The sequence below is a fragment of the Ambystoma mexicanum genome, chromosome 3p, assembly GCF_040938575.1.
Source record: "Ambystoma mexicanum isolate Mex_15411 chromosome 3p, UKY_AmexF1_1, whole genome shotgun sequence".
Lineage (NCBI taxonomy): Eukaryota > Metazoa > Chordata > Amphibia > Caudata > Ambystomatidae > Ambystoma > Ambystoma mexicanum.
Genome location: NC_090925.1, coordinates 845,057,199 through 845,071,332, shown reverse-complemented (window position 1 = coordinate 845,071,332; position 14,134 = coordinate 845,057,199).

Below are 14,134 nucleotides of genomic sequence, written 5' to 3'. Positions count from 1 at the left end.
GCAGCCTGCAAGTCCTCGGGGTGTCAAAGGAGATAGGCTGCTGCTGGTGGGAGATGTCGGCTGAAGGTGGCGGACGATGACCAATGCCAAGATATAGTATCCCCAGCAGATGCAACCCTGTGGCAAGGTAGGTACCGATCTAGAGTTTGAGTGCCAGGACGGACCCGCCACAGGCCCACCAAGCACCGGAGGAGCCAGGCAGACACCGGCAGGTGTAAGCAGTGGAGTCTGCACCCAGATGAGGGGGTCGCCGACGGCACAGAGGAAACAAGATGGTGGCGGACAGCCACAGCCCATTCGGGACCCGGGATGAAGACGGCCGGGGATGACTAGGAGGGGTCCGGGGGCCGCGAGCCAGGCCAAGATGGGTGATGTCACAGGTCCAGGGCTGCTGCAGGCGCTGGGAGGCACCCGGAGGCAAACAGTGCACATCGCTGTCCCGGTTGATCGCAACGCGGTAAGCGCGGGAAGAATCACCGCAGAGCCGGGCAGAAGACTGAGCAGGAGCAGGCCTCTCCAGGAGCTGAAGTGGTATCAGCTGAAAGCGGGCCCGATTCAGGCTGAAGACGCAGCTGGAGGGACCAGGCAGACACCGGCAGGTGTAAGCAGTGGAGTCCACACCCAGATGAGGGGGTCGCCGGCGGCGCGGAGGAATCAAGTAGGTGGCAGACAGCCACAACCCAGTCGGACCTGGGATGAAGATGGCCAGGGATGACTAGGAGGGATCCGGGCAGCCGCGAGCCAGCCAAGATGGGGGATGTCACAGGTCCAGGGCTGCTGCAGGCACTGGGAGGCACCCGGAGGCGAACAGTGCACAGCGCTGTCCCATTCGATCACAGCGCAGGAAGAATCACCGCAGAGCCGGGCAGAAGACTGAGCAGGAGCAGGCCTCTCCAGGAGCCGAAGCAGCAGCGGAAAGCGGGCCCAATTCAGGCCAAAGACGCAGTCGGAGGGACCCCAGGAGCAGGGCAGTAGATGGATAAATGTAGGTAGCAGAATTGCTGTTATGATTGTTTTATTTCGAGAAAGATTCAGCCTGAGAAGAGGAGACGCCGGCACAGGCAGCCGAGCTTCTGCGCCCCCTGCTGCGCCCCTCTTTTGGGCTACCTGAAGAGATTTCAGATTGCTTTTAGAAGTGCCAGCCAATAAGCTATTACAGCAATCGATTCTAGTACTGACCAGTGCAGAGACCACTGATAATATATTAATAGTTGAATGATAAGGCTTATTTTGCCTTATCAATTTGTTAGTATTGGCGCAAGAAGATATTACGTGCTTAGCATGCTTCTTCATAGTGAAACTTGGGTCAAGATCACCCTCTAAGGTCTTCACAAAAGGACTAACCTAAATGTTACATTCTGAAATTCTAAAGTGGCTGTACTTGGCCTCAAGTTTATTTATTCATTGGTCCAAACCCACAATCATCAGCTCAGTTTTATCATTATTGAGGGATAATGTGTTAAGGATCACCCAGTCGTGGATCAGATCATATGTCTTGTTAATGGTAGCTGTGTCTAAGTCATAGTCCCCCGACAGCTCAGAGGCCAGCAGGGTGTCATCAGCATAGTTGGTATATTTAATACTGGCGCCATTCAGCAGGTCAAAGAGTGGTCAGGGGTCAGGTATATATGTTGAACAGGGAGGGTGAGAGACACGTACACTAGGGAACCCCACAGGACAAGATCTCAGAAGGAGCCTGAAATCCTCCAGTAGCTACTCTGGCCTATTGAGGGCCAAGAAAATAGTCCATCCAAAATATATTGGACTTAGAGCAATTTACAATCTTCCGAACCTCTCGAGCAGCAATGAATGATCCACCAGATCAAGTGCTGTCAAAAGGTTGAGGAGCACGAGCATAGAAGCCTTACCACCATCCACAATCTCAACTTCTTGCCCGAAAGTCAAGCATTGCAGTCTTGATACCGTGCCTTGCACGGAAACCTGACTCACGACACTAAGTAAACAATGGCGATCAATACGTTCCTGGAGTGGAAGGTAGTTACCTGCGACCTCCGGATTAAGAGTTTCTTTTTTCACTATAGGTGATATCCAAACTTCTTTTAAACATTGTGGAACCTCAGAGATGGGGAAGGAAGAGTTAATAATGTTAGTAATTAAAGGTGCAAGACAGTGAATAATGTCTTTAATGATGGTGGCCGGACAAGCATCTCCAGTACAAGCAGTAGGCCTAAGTCCACCCAACCTATTAATAAGTCTGTCTTCCATGAGCTAAATTAGACAGAATTCGGGAGCTACACAGGAATAATCAACCAAAGCCTTATCATCAAGATGACTAGCAGAATCAAATAGGTGTTGTCGATGATTCTTGATAGCATCCTGGTGAGACTTAATTTTAATTAAAAAGCTATTTGGAATGTTAATAGACCAAATGTTGCTTTTATGTCCTACAAGACCTGAGCCTTTTTTACCTATTTATTCTGTAACAATACCAAACGGCTCTCTCTTGACAGATTTTTCATTGGTTATTCTGCTGTCAAAGTTCTTTCCATTAGCAGAGAGGATTGATGTTTTGTTTTCAGCTGCAGCAGCTCAATATATGGCAATAGTATCTGATTTCTTTTCTCCAGGTTTTTTTCTCCTGAATCATAGCCAGACATTATTTGTAGGTACGTGAGACATCATTGTGTGGGAATTTTGAGATGTTTTCTGACAAAATAACTCTTACCACAGCTGCAAAGGCCAGCCAGCCCACATGCAAACGGATGTTGTAGTCTGGCATCCGTAACACCTAGTACTCAATAGCCAAAGAGATGCGTCAAGCCACCTGGTGCCAATGTCCTTTTATCAAACACGACGCCAAGAGTCTTCTGTAGACTACTTGTGCTTATTTCCCATTTGTTTTATCGCACACGATACACGGTTGTCTAACGGTAATAGACCTTGGGTTGTTACACGCATTTCGCTTTGTATAGGACTGTATAAGAACTTTCAAACTGTCATAATGTATCTCAGCTGTATTGTTATTGTTTCCTGCTCCTTCAAGATAACCAACACCACTATAGCAGACCTTGGGATAGCCACAATGCACATAAACAAACCAGCAATCAATTCTATGTTCACACCCATCATCTCTGAGAAGCTGGAAGCACACCTAGAGTGAACCACCCCACATAGTCCATAAAACAAGGCAAGTGCACACCAAGACACCAGATAGTCTTATAGCTATGGCCACCCATGACTCTTGATCCCTTATGGACACTATATAACCAGAGTGCACAACCCAGCACAACACCACACAACACACTAACACCAACACAAACACTATCACACAAGACACTGCATCTCTCCCAAATGGTTACAAATCACGGGCCTCCCACACCAACTCCCACATGCAAAAAAACACTCACAGACACCAGTTCCTCCTGGTACTGAACCTATCCTCTCATCCTATCCTCACTATCCTCCCCAACCCTCTCTCTTGCAGAGCCATGCAAGCACCTGGAGACTGCCCGTGGGTGGTAGCGATGCGCGGTATACATCAACATAACATAACATATCACACAGATGCTCAGCCATGTTGACAACAGGCATTTTGCATACCAGGCAGATTAACCAATTGCACTTGTGACTCTTGGGGGTACATTTCCCACATGTGGGGCAGTCAAAAAGTGGCTCACACACCACAGCCCCCATAGCCACTTTTCCAATGTGAATATTTATAAAAGCATGCAACCTTGCAAAGGTGTGACATTGCAGAGATTTTGAAGGTATCTGTACTCCTCGCTTAAACACAAGTGACAGTGATATTGACTGCTGTGTTTATTTTTGTTATTGAAAATATGGTGACAATGCTTACAGAGGTTTTTAGCCCCAATGATGTTTTTTAGATGTGCTATAACATACAAACGGTTGACGTGACGTGAAACAAAATGTCTTCTGCTGTTTTAGCCATTAGTAGGTGTATGCATTAGAATACCCAGCTCTGTATGTGCTTTCAATGCTTTGTCATGTATACCTGCATCTGTAAACTCTGCTGTTCGATTAAACCTTTGAGACGAGATGCCAGACACAGATATAATGGCCCATGATTAAAATGTAATAGTCATCTTCTTTTAGATTTTATAATATGACTGTGAATTACTTTGATCATAGGTTGTAAATACCTTCAGAGCGGGGTCTGACAACTAGCGCAACGTTTCTTAAGGGCGCAAAACACATTATCTCAGTCTTACTCTTCAGGAGCCTCCTCAGATTTTCCAGAAATTGTAAAACACAGAAGACATTGTGTGTGGACCACCTTGTAAATAAGGGCCTGTTTAAATCACCAGCATCCATGCGTATCTGGATGAAATCCTTGGGACCAACAGTTTCTAATACACGCACGACCAGCGTTTCCACAGCTTCTCTTATAACATCTAGCCTGTGCCCCAAGGACCGTAACTGATACAAGTTTACAAATCTGAATTCCTCATAATGCTCGATGGCTGCGAAGGTTGTATATACCCGTTGATATGTCTGCACCCTTTTCAAGTACACAGGAGCATCATGCTGTGCAGTTTGGAGGCGTGCCGTATTAGACCGATCATGTCTGGATATAACCAGTCGGGCCTTTTTAAAGATTTTGAATAACCGACTTCTCTGGGCTGTGGATTTACCCCCATTTTAAGGATCTTTAAGGGCCCTCTGAACTGGGTAGCCACCCTCGCTCTGTGGAGCCGTGCCCACTGTAACAGTGCCAGTGTAACTTCACACATTGGCTCACTCCCATTACAGTGGGCGCTGGTTAAATACGAGCGTTGATCGAATGGTTTGCTGTCTGTTTAAATTATGTGCCTGTTCTATAATGGAACATTTGGTTTTCAGGTGTACGCTACTTACTAGTCATAAGGCTTTGTTGTTGCTAGCCCCTATTATATCTGACGATTGAGATACCCCTTCAATGGGTATTGGTGGAGTAGCAACTGTGCTAGGACTAGCTATTTGTACATAGTGAGTTTCAATGGGCAGCAGTGGTGTGAAAGCTGTGTTATGGTTTTCAAACTGACAGGGCCCCTCAGGCACTTGTATGTTATGTTACACATTTTGAGCATCACATCTTACGCTATCAGGATAGTTGGGCTGGATGCCCCACAACACCCCTATAACATCCCACCACTAAGGTTGTAGTGCTATCAGTTAGCTGTTTTATTAATATGGAAACTACCTGTTCCACATATTGAAAGAACCCCTGATAACAGGTTCCCCCAGTTAACTTTTGCAATATGGCTTTAAAGGTTTCACCACAGTCGAAAAATGTTATAGCTCTGTTTTAAAGTGAGGGTGTCTGCAGGTTTTTTTCCATTCTTTTTGCCTGAAGTTGGTGGGTTTCACACTCTACTGGGGACCGCAGATATGACAGATGTATATTCACATACATCGGCGGTGTCATCTATAGTGATGATACTAATGTTGAGGTCATTTTGAATGTGTGCTTTATCACACACCCAGCCCTCACCATCAACACTGCTCTTCTGGGTTTCAACATTCTGATTAATGCATGCATTTTTGTCATTTACAATGGTAATACTGAAGGCCCCACCATCTTGAATGTCAATGGGAATAGCATGGAGGTCATCACACACATAATCTGAAATATTATCACAGTTCTTTGCAGTTTCAACCTTGTAATCGGGTCATCGGCAAATGTTCCAGGTGTCATTTGGAAGAGATTACAAGCCATTTCACAAACCTCCTGAGTGGACAAATTAATACAGGGTTGTAATTCATCAGCTCACAGTGCACTCAGCGCTGCATTTATACAATCAAAATACAAACTCTCTTTAACAGGCCTATCACAAGCCCCCACAAACACATCCTTATTCTCCCACGGAGTGATGTTTTCATACTGAGTCGGATCAGGCTCCCACTGCTAAATAGATCCTTTTTGTACTGGTGAATTATCGCCCATGGGTCTGATGATGTTGTCAGGGGGGTTAATTGGGACATTGACAACAATATCTGTAATAGGTTGGTCTTTACAGTTAGCTATATTTTTTATTAATTCAGAACCAATACCTTTTACACTTTGCCCATTAGTTAACAGTGTAGACTATGTTCTAGTTTTCTCATCATCGCTGACTACCACTGTTTGAGCTGTGGTATCCCCCTGTTGAACACACATGTGTGCCATCCCGCTAAAACTATCGCCTGTTGTTGCCATAGCCTGAAGCCCAATTACATTGGCATAGACCATAGCAATACTATTTAACAACGTAACAACCCCAGTCCCACTAGTAGGCCCATATTTATTTGTTCTAAGGCGCAGGTGTGTCTGTTTAGACCCTGCCCCTATTTCAATAACATGTTCATTTGTCACATCATTTTGTCCTGGGGGTTGAAGCTTTTATCTTTTGTGAGAGTTGGCAGTTAAAACAGCTTATGTATCCACACACTCCAGTTCATTATTCAGCTCCAGTCACACCTGGGGTTGTTGAATACTCTTAAAGTATCATTTTAAACCCAAAAGATCCACCATCAGGCATGATGGCACAGGCATTGCAAACTGCCCCAACCCCATTCCCAAACATTCAGTGGAGGGTTGCACATGTAAGGGAACTAAGTTGTCCATCTACAGCAATTGGGTCCTTTAACCTAAGGATACCGGTCAGTGCTGGCCATCAAGGCCTCCTGTGTCATTGTAGGGGACACATTCCCAGTGGCCCTTGATGCAACAAGGCCACGTGCTGCAGCAACTCCATGTTGCAGATCAGTTCCCACAGAAAGGGCCCTCTGATCTGATGGCAGGGGCCAGACTCCACAACCCCTTTTTGAAACAAGGCCACATGCTCTAGCATCCCCATGACGCAGATCAGTTCCCATAGAATGGACCTGCTGATCTGATGGCGGGGGTCCGCCTCCACGGACCCTTGTTGAAAGAAGACCATGTGCAGTATCATTGTTATGATGCAGATCAGTTCCCATGGAAAGGGTCCTCTGATCTGATAGCAGGGTCCCTACTCCATGGCCCCCTGCTGAAACAAAAAACTATTCTGATCCAGTGTCAAATTCCCCACAAAACCGGTGTAGCCAAGAGGTGTCAGAGCAATCCTTTGGCTTATTTTAAAGGATCTAGGATTAATGTCCATGGGCGGACATCTCTTCATATTCCTAGCGCTTGTCCGTGGATCCCCCACTGATGGCTGCGCAGTCCCATTAATGGCGTCCATCACACCTTTAAAGAGAATACAAGAGAATTTAGATTTCAAATATGCATGTAGCATTACAATCAAGCACATATCATTAAACTTAAAAAAAGCTATAGATATAAAACATGGCATCTGGCTATTTCTTAAAAGGGGTATTCTCATATCCTGTGCTTATCACAGGGCTTTCCAATAAAGATACAGTGGCCGTGTCTGGCAATTATGCCCCGCAACATGGGCGCTGCCAGATCTACTCTGTAAACATGCATGAAAGCTGCAGGCTCCCAAGCCCCTTGGCTGCCATCTCACTATCACAATAGCAAGGTCTGCAGGGACACAGAAGGGCTGAATTTTATATACACTCTCCAGAAGCGAATTAAGGAATTTATTGCCACATCTGGCTATTTATTTTTTAAAGGGATATTCTCCAAGCCTGTGCCTATCATAGGGCTTACCAATAAATATATAGTGGTTGTGTCTTGCGATTATGCCCGGCAACGAAGGGAGCTGCTAAGCCTGTTCTCTACAGGTGCATCAAAAGCGTTATCAGGTAATAATATCGCCATATATATGGTCGTCGTAAATAATATCGCTGGGAAAATGTTGTGGCAATATTGTTTAGGTGACCATACATATGGGGACAGGTGCAACAAAAAAAAAGAAAATGAAAAAAAAAAAATGTGGGGGTTGCGGGGGTGTCCCCCGCATGTTCCATGCAATAATGTAGCCACAAAAAACGGCCATTTTTCGGCGATATTTTTGCATGGCGAGATTTCTGTGGCGACATTACATGGAACCTCAAAAGCTGCAGGCCACTAACACTTGTTATCTCTTCAGAGACCCCAACCCCCTGCCGTTATCTCACTATCACTCTAGCAATGCCTAAATAAGCATAGAAAGTTTGGATTTTAAAAATATGATCTCAACATAAAAAATCAAGTATGTCTTTAAAATGACTAGAGACTATTGACACAAAGCCTGGCAGATGGCTGTTACCTTATTCGCGCTGGTGAATGAAAAGCGTGGACAGTCGCGGGCCCACTTGTGCAGCGTCGTCCTGTAAAAAGGCTGCTTTATCTCCTGGTATGCTCAGCTGGGGGTCTTGAACTGCGCTTGGCCATAATGTGGCACTCCAAAAGGATCCAATTCTGCGTCATCCTAATGGTCCAACCAATGTGCTCTGACAGTGTGCCAGCCCAAGCCCCCAAGTCCTCTTTAAAGGTTAGCCCCCCATGCCAAGGCTTATCAGCTTGTAGCCACTTGGTTTGCAAGGGGGGTTGCAATGCTGCTGTCTCATGTGACCCTTCGCTGACCAACCACCTTAGCTTGGGCCGTGTTTTAAGTGCATCCCACCCTGCAAAACGTAAAGACCACATGCCATTGCCTTTCAATTATGTTACTCCCTGCCCCAATTTGTGATACATTGGTATGATTGAAATGGGGTGGTACTAGATAGCTGAATAAAATGAGACCACAGACCTTCGGCCCAGCTATCCTGTGTGCCCCCTAAGATGTTTCAACACATCAGAAACACATTAGGCTGTCAGCACAATTGCTTTTAAACCGAGCACGTGGAACTTTTTTCTTTGTTATGTGTCCCCTTTTGTTCTTCTTTCCACAGCGTTAGGGCTGAATAAGGTGTATTATTTTCTGCAATCATGCAACTTTATACATGTGTGGGCTTCTCTCTGCAGGTTAGCCTATAAGCACTCTTTGAGGGGATGTTGAAAGGGCTGTGGGGCTCTAAACAGGGGTGTGTGGCCTAGGTATGGGCAGCTGATGAGAGGAGGCGGGCATTTTCAGAAGGGGAGCCAGGTGCACTGCTATCATAAGTTTTGATGCACCTGTCTCTACTTTTGTTCCCTAATCACAGTCACTAACCTCTGTGAAAGGGTTTCTTGGGAGGGTTATGGCACGCATGGTGTGTATGCCTGGTGTGATGTGCACATATGTAGAGTTGCTTTACACGATAATGTAAGCTACCATATTTTGTGGCCCAGCATTCTGTCATGTCAACAGAGGTTTTCGTTTGGTTAACAATTATTTTTATTATTTGGTGAATCCACTCGGTAAAGCCTCAGCACCGGGAGACCAGTACGGTGGTAGTGGGCACAGTAAAAAGGCATTACTCTACATCACACAGTATAGCAAAACACATACAGTCTTGAAACTGCTTCAGGGCATAGCATTTCATTAAATTAACATTTCCTAAAAAAAAAATGTATCCACAACACACGTGCTAAAATGTCTCTATTTAAATTCTGATGATAAACATTTCATTTCTGATGACAAACAGTAACTCTGCACCATACTTTAAATCCCAATGGCATAAGTGACTAATGATATAAAATGATATGATATGGCATTTATAACGCACCGGTACACAAGTGTTTTTAGGCATTACAAGACAAGGGAGGGAACACATAGGGAAGATAAGGCAAGTGTGACAATGAGAGGTGCAGGGAGAAGGAGAGGGGGAAGTGCAAGGGAGAGGAGAGGGGAAGTTCAAGCATGGTAAGGCTCTGAGTAAGTGCAGCCAGGCAACACGGCTCTGGGTAAGTGCAAGAAGGCAGGGGGGCTGTAAGGGTTACAGTTACAGCCCCTAAAATGAGTGGTAGGCCAGTGGCAGTGCAAAGGAGACTGGTCATGGAGAAGCCTGGTACCCAGTGAGACTGTGAGGGAACCAGACAATCAGTCAGCACAGCAGACAGGTAAGTTAGCAAGGGAGTGAGAGAGAGAGAGAAGGCAGAGGAGAAAAGGAGAGTCTTGGGCTCCTTCCGGAACTTCAGGTGATGCGGCTCAAGACTCAGAGGGGCTGGAAGGCTGTACCAGAGGAGAGGAAGGCACCTGCAGAGGAGAGAGATCTACCCCCACTCTCTGCCTGGAGAAGCGTCTGGCACTCAGAGAGTTGCAGGCAGCTGAGCGAAGGATTCTAGAAGGAAGATATTTCGGAAGAGCGAGTTGGATATAGTGCCCGGCACCAGAAAGCCTTGTGGACGATGCAGAGGGTATTGAACTTGACCCTTGAAGCCACTTGGACCCAGTGGAGAGATTTCAAGGCTGGAGAGATGTGGTCCCTGGGCTTGAGGCCAAGAATAAGTCTTGCAGTCCTGTTCTGGATGAGTTGCAGGGGGAAAAGAGTAGAGGTAGGCAGATTAATAAAGAGGCTGTTGCAGTAGTCCAGCCTGAAGAGAAACAGGGCTCTGAAGACAGTGAGCTTCTGGGTGAAAATGAGAAAACTTTCTCTGAGGAGATGCAGCTGGAAGTGGGCCTTTTTGGCAAGGTCTGTGATGTGGGGAGAGAAGGAGAGAATGGAGTCAAAGAAGACCCCAAGGTTTTTTGCCTCACAGGAAGGCAAGGATAGAGGGCCCCAGAACGGCGGCCAGAGTGGGAGAGGGAAAGCGGGAGCAGGGGTCCCAATGAGAAGGATCTTCATCTTACTGGCAATAAGGCAAAGATCGTTGGAGGCACACCAATCCTAAATCGCGGATAGACAGTCAGGAATGAGTGAGGGAGGAGAGGTGGCTGAGGGAAGCTTGAGAGAGAGCTGAGTGTCATCTACATAACACTGAAAGTTAGAAGAGAAGGTGGAGATCATGTGGGCCAAAGGGGCCAGATAGACCTTGAAGAGCCAGGGTGAGATGATAGAACCCTGGGGACACCACATGTGGAGAGAGAGGTGGTGAAGAGAAATGAGCCTAGTTGGACCTGAGAGGTACAATCCAGGATAAAGGAGGTCAGCCACACCATGGCCTGGTCTGTGATGCCCAGGTTCACACAGAGTCGGTTGATGAGGGTGGCATGATTGACAGTGTGAAAAGCAGAGGAAAGGTCAAGGAGGCTGACGACAGATTGAGAGCTGGAGTCGAGGTTAGAGAGAGGATCTTCACAGGTGTTCAGGAGAGCAGTTTCCATGCGTCTGGCTGCTCTCAAGCCAGACTGATGGTCATGGAGACAGCCAACAGATTCAGTGTGGGCGATAAGCTGTGAGATGGCCATCTTTTCCAGGAGTATGCCCAGGAAAGGTGTGATAGAAATTGTGTGATAGTTTGCCGGTTATGTAGGATCGGCAGAAGGCTTTTTTAGGAAGGGGTGCACAGGGGAGTGTTTGAGGAGAGAGGGGAAAGATCCGGTAGCAATGGAGTGATTGCAGAAATCAGCCAAGGCTGGAGCCAGGGTGGCAGTGTGGTCCTTGATGGGTCTGAAGTAGCAGAGGAGCACCTGTTTGGTGACACTTTCAAAGCTCGGACTTGTCTAAAGACATTGGGCCATGCAGTGGGTTGCGCCGGACTCGTAACATTTTACCCACGCCTGACTTCCCAGTGCCACTGGGACATTACAATTCCGGCAGTCCGGGAAGTCAGGCGCCGGTAAAATGTTAGTCGCCATTCCCATAACGTCCCATAGGACTCTATGGGAATGGCGACTCGGAAGCGCTGGCACCGTTGCTAACGGTGCCAGCACTTCCAGGAATCCATGAAGAGTCTGCCTACCATGGCAGCTGGGTCTGGCAGGGTCAGACCTGTCTGTCGCAGCAGCCCCGGCAAGCAAACTCGTAGTTCGCTGGTTCGGAAAAAAGGGTGCCGGAGAGCTTACCGGCACCGTTGTTTACTAACCGGCAAACTTGTAATGAGGCCCATTGTCTGGTGGTGTCAGAGAGAAAGACGAAAAAGGAAGAAGAGAGGGAGAGATGGCCAAAGGGGGCCTGAGAGAGGAAGAGGAAAAGCAGGACAGGATGTCCTGAGTTGTAGTGGTGAAATGAGAGGCCAGAGCCATAGAGCGTATGGGAGGGAACAGGAGAGATGGAGACTGCAGTACGATTGGCCAGCTCCTTGCAGATTTGAAAGAGTTTGGCTGTGTTGTTAGTGGCCGCCGAGGGGCTGGCTTCCTTTGAAAACACTAAACACACTTTTCCCCCAGGAAAGAGCATGGAACTAAGCAATGGTTGGTGTTTTTGCACCCTCTAATTGCAGACTTAGGCGAGAACAACCAACCGGTTTTGGTAGCTGAGCTGCCTTCAGGCCCTGCTATTTGCCATCCTTTTTAGTGGCAAACACTTTTGTTGTGAGTACTGCTCAGCTTTTCACCTGCCACCACACTTCTTAATACCCACTCCATGGAAATCAAATAAATAGAAGTGGGCTGGCACTGCCACAGAGGCTTCTGGAATCATCATTGCCTTCCCCAGCATTCGCTGAATGTAAGTGCTCCCCTACGGGCGCCCACGTATTGGGGAATTCGAATTATGACTTTATTGCAGAAGCAATGCGCAGAGGCTTTGAATGACGAGAGCATGGAAAAAGAAAAGCAGAAACATACATATTGTTTTTTTCTGCAGAATGTACTATGACTCTTTTGGACTAGAACTAGTACGGATGATTTTTTCGTGGGCAGGCTGTTATGTTATGTTCGTGGATTTGTATCGCGCCAAAGCCCGAAGGCATCTTTCTTTATTTGAAGACAGAAATGGAAAAAACAAAGCATTCTGGGCAATATTAAGGTTCACACATTCTCGTCACACGAGGGTCAGCTCGGCCCCTTAAAAGTTGACACCTCTCTGGCCATAGGCCGTCAATTCTGGTTGCTGGTAGCTTTTAGAGTATACAGCTTTTAGATTGTTTAAAAAACAGGGAAATGCCGCAGTGTATATACAACTAATTGGAATTCCTGTCAAATTCATATTTAAATCATATACAATTTTATAGAAAGGTTTTTTGGGGGCCATCACATTTTTGGGAGGTCAATTAAATGAATAGGAGTTCAAATACATCTCTATCAAATGTATTGAAATTCTTAATGAGTTTATATAAAATTCACATAACATTTATATAAAATGTATATAAAAATGTTTTGGGGGTTCAATTTATTTTATAGGGGTTCGGAAACTTCATCTATCAAATGCTCTACACATTCCAGCGGGGTTCTTATTGCATTTATTTAAAATGTTTTTAAACTATATTGGGGTTCAATTACAGTTTCTTTGGGTGCAATTAAATGTATAGGGTTTCAGGGGCATTGAAAAGGGGCAGGGACACCTGACAACTGAATGAAAGGTATTTGTATTTATTTGTATTTATTAACTTTAAATAGCGCTTTACGCCAAAGCGCTTTACATTTCAACAACAAGATACATAGGATAATAGAAGCATAACATTACAAGACATGAAACAAACCATCAAAAACAGCATACAGAACAATTTATTGAGGATAATGTAAGAGATATAGATCAGGGGAAGGAAAGAGGGATGAAGCAAGGGAGGTCGGGGTAGGGGAGGAAGATGCAATTACAGGGTGAGGGGAAGTAGGAATGGGGAAGAAGGGAAGTTGTAGGGAGGAAGGATGGAAAGAGGGATAAAGGGGGGATAGGAGAAATTAAAGAGGGATGTCAGGACGGAGGGTGAAGAAGAAAAGATTTCAAGGAGGCACGGAAGGATGAGTATGAGGAAATGGAGCTGATAGAGAGGGGAAGAGAGTTCCAGTGCAGAGGGGCAAGGAGCTGAAAGGATCAGAAATGAGAAGAGGCACGGTCTTTGAGCCGTAAATAGATCAAGTCATTTCATCTTCCAGGCACTAATTAGTTTCTAGTTTCTAATATTACTCCTATCATCACTAATGATGATAGGAGTAATATATGCTTTGGAGTTTGGTGGTGGCATAAGGAATGTTACTTTAAGATTGAGTAAATAGATAAAATGAGTTAGTAAATTAAATGTGGTTTTATTTTGTAGTATGCAAATAACATACTTGTCTTTGTACGTTAGGCATTTTAATCGGCACTTGATGGAAATGGAACAGGTTTAACAAGAGCATGCATCAAATGCAGTGTAAAAGAAAACAGGTTCTCTATAAGAAAGTGAAATCATTTTCCAATGTTTTAACTTTCTCTTTCATTTGTTAACTAGTATGTTGCCGGCAAATCCTGTCTACCTCTGAAGACAGAATGTTCAGGATACAGTCAATACCAGTAGTTATTGACTGCACTCTAAACATTC